Source organism: Quercus robur, chromosome 3 (genome assembly GCF_932294415.1).
Source record: "Quercus robur chromosome 3, dhQueRobu3.1, whole genome shotgun sequence".
Classification (NCBI taxonomy): domain Eukaryota; kingdom Viridiplantae; phylum Streptophyta; class Magnoliopsida; order Fagales; family Fagaceae; genus Quercus; species Quercus robur.
The window spans coordinates 17,646,004-17,650,001 of NC_065536.1; positions in this window are offsets into that span (position 1 = coordinate 17,646,004).

Here is a 3,998-nt window from a genome sequence, read left to right on the forward strand (position 1 = left end):
AAGCCTAGGAGCTTTAGCTTTAAAGAATTCTTTTAAACTTTTCTTTTTATTTTCTACCTTTAATATTTGTTTTAATCCATTTATTTTGTTTATTTGATGCTTACACATGTTAGTTTAGGTTAGTTTTAGGTTTTCTTTATGTCTTCAAGTGTGTTAGGTTGCTAGATTTTATGTTTTGTTTGGTTTCTGCTTTGTTTTTGTGTTGATTAGGGTTTCTGGGTAAGGATTTATGTACACATGACTTAGCCTGCGCACGCAGGCTAAACTCATGCGTACACAGACTTGTTCTAGCGTGCATGATGCTGTTACCCAAAAACCCTAATTTTTGTTTGTTTTATTGCTACCTTCACATGTTTGTCTGCATAGCCTCTTTTTCACATGTTTTAAAACTCATAAAATGCTTGCTCACCTTTTAACATGCTTGTTTGTTATCACATGTCTAGATTAGGGTTTAATTTAGGGTTTCTTAGTTTTAATGCCGTTCATTAACATGTTCATGCATTGATACCATAGATGCTGTGCTGCTAAGAGGTAAGTAAATGGTAAGTCATGCATTAGCAATGTTCACGCATTTGTGTTAGGGTTTTTAGATGTATGATTAGGGTTTCTAATGTGTTAACGTTTTGTTTTTTATATGTATTGTTTGACTATATGCTTGCTGCCATGTTTGAGGCTACAACCTTGTTTAGATGCATGATAGGGTTTTCACATATTAGATGAATGCTAGGGTTTCTTTTATATGTTTGGTTCTTTTTGTTTGGTTAGGTAGATGAGTATGCTTTGTTTTGGGATGAATGATGCCATGATTGTTTGTTAGATGTATGTTAGTGTGTATGTGTGTGTGTGTGTGTGTGTGTGTGTGTGTGTGTGAGTCTAGAATACAAGTATTTAAGTAGTTTTTAATAGGGTTAAGATATAGGACACAATGATGGGAGGCCAACCTTAGGGTTGGGCAATCTTGGGTGCTTAACATTTTCCCAAGAGCATACCTAAATTCTGAACCCAAACTCTAATAGTTCGATCAAAGGTCCTTCCTCGAAAAGACGCTATATTCATGGTTCCTAGGCCATATAACTAGGTGGTGACTCCATTATTCCTTCCCTTGCGTCACACCCACCATGGTAGGTTGGGTTGAAAAAACCCCTTAACCCAACCCAACCTAACCTAGCTTATGCACACCACTACGTGCAACTACTATTTTGCCATAAAAATGCAAAATAAATCATATAAATTAAAAATGCAGCTCATTTGTTCTTGACCCTTGACCATTGAAAATGAAATGGGTTCTTAAAATGAGAGTGAAGTTTTCTTTCTATTATTTAATTTAATTTAATTTAATTAATTAATTTATTTATTTTGGTGAAAGTAGGTGATACTTTAAAGAGAAAGATGTCTTGGGCTAGGCTCAAGGGAGTTAATATTGTACCGAATTCTATTTCAATTTGGCTAGAAAACAAAATATTTCGACATCGTTTCGAAATATTTCTCCATTTCACTAAAATATAAAGTTTAGCTTAGGCGTGAAAATAAAAGGGCTGAGAAGTTGAGTTAATATCAACAAGATAATTTCTCGCACAATGTGTAAGCACTTTGCAAAATTATTTGAAATAATTTTTATGTTTTTTAAGACCTATTTATAATACTCATTTTGTTGTATAATATTTATGTTTTACCATAATATTGCTAAATGTTTTGAAACTCAATTTTCTTAATTCATATTTTATACAATAAAAAATTTGTCATAGAATTGGTTTTTAAATATAGCGTTAAATTGCTCTACTGATCTAAATTTCTATGGTTGGAACAGTCAAGATTTTTGGACATTTCTAGGAGACTAACATATTATATTATATGTAGACTTTATTTTTTAAATTGATTAAATGATTTCAAATTTTGAAATTTATAATTCAAATTCAAAGTATAAAATATGTTCATATCCTAAAATTTCAAAAATTCAAGAAACCTCCAAACACGTCCTCAACTACTCAATTTTCACAACCAAATACCGACCCACAAATCTCAAACACCCATTTCATTATTTCAACAAAAGGAAAGTATTTGTTAGTACTGGCATATAGAGAATGTAGTTGTTGAAACTAAAAAATTACTTTATAAAAAGGTTTGCATGTACATGGCAACTAGGATTAAACAATAGCATAGGTTCAAAAAAAAAAAAATGTGGTCATGTATGGTCGGCATCTAGCTAATACTACAATATATATATATATATATATATATATATTTATATATGAGCCACGTTCATAGCCTGCTGCCTAGTACAAAAGCAAAAGATAGACACAAAACGAGTAAAACAAAAACAAAAAAACAAAAGCTGAAAAGTGAATAAGGAAGTGGCATCACCAGAAAGTAAGGAACACGGTTTGGTGAAAGTGGACCTGAAAAGTTGAAAAGTGGGGGTGTCATAAGCTAAAAAGGGGGAGTTTAAAAAGGAACGAAACAAATAAAAGAGAAAAGAAGCTGAAAAAAGGGTCATGGCTCAACATAAAATTAGGAGCTGTGGAGGAAAAACTGGCGAAAACTGCTCCATGATCTGATCAGTTGGGAGAAAAATAAGGGAACAACTTCTTTGGAATCTCTCTATAAATAGAGGGGTACACACAAAGGAAAAAAAATGGGAAAGAGAAAAAAAGAAAAAGAAAAAAGAGAACAAGTGCTCACACACGACAAAGACATAGAAAGAAGACAAAAAAGAGAGGCACAGACAGAGAGAGCAACATCAAGCAGAAGAGAAATACGCATCATAGGTTCCTATATGGGATTTCACATTAGTCCCTTTCTTCTCTAAATCTCTTTCTCCCTCATTTTCAAATTTGAATTTTTGCATGGTAATGCAAATAGGATTGGGTTTCATGGAGAGTTCCTAATTCTATGCATGGAGCTTTAAATATGAGTCCTTCACTTATAACTTCTATTTGTACATTACCAAATAAAAATTCTCTCACTACCAAAATCTTTCTCTCAACCTTCTTCAAATAATTTTTGTTTGGGAAAACAAATAGGGTTGGGTTTCATGAGGAGTTCCTAACTCCATACATGAAGCTTTATACAAGAGTCCCTGACTCTTAAATCCTATTTGAAAATTACCAAATAAAAATTCTCTCAAGTTGTGATGTAATGTCTTTTCTTTTAATTGGAGTCCTTGACTCTACCCCCATAATTGGAGTCCTTGACTCTACCCAATCAACATTAATGAAATCCTCGACTCCCTTGAATAAAATGAGAAATTCTAATTCCTTCAAATTCCAATATGACAAATTCTTTGGAATTTGTAATCTCTTAATCAAGATTGAAATTAATAATTCTCAAAATAAAATGACCATAAAAATTGATTTAAGGAAACTTTCTAATCCCCAATATTCATAAAAAATAATAATTGCTTCAAAGGAGTTTTTCTTTCCCTTAATTTAATTTAGAAACCTCAATCAAACTATTATTAAAATTCCTACAAAGAAGCAAATGAAAGAAAGGGAAAATTACTTGGAACTTTAACTTCTTAAAAAGAGAATCTTTGATTCAATTTCCATGAAAACATGGTCTTATCCTTGAGATTAAAACCAATTATCTCGCCCAAAAGTAAAATTAAGTTGATACTTAATTAATTACAAAGTATTTGACTTAAATGTCCATCATTTAAATTGGGCAAAATCAATTTGAGGATTTTGAATCTAAAACCTCAAATTAAGAATTACGAAGTGGCTTGATCCCCGCCAAGGGTACGTAGGCAACCTAAATAAATTATTAGGTGCAGCCACAAATAAATAAAAACATATATTCCCTTAAACATAAAAATAAATAAACCCATGTACAAAGATGACATGGTTGGAATCAAAGGGTCTTCCCTTGAAATAAGGGATTGTAATTAAGAGGTCTTCCCTTGAAATAAGAGATTGTAATTAAGAGATACATTATCTTGAATGGGCATTACTCACATCAATAAAACTCATAAGCCAAAAGGCCTATGAGTGAAATTATGTTTG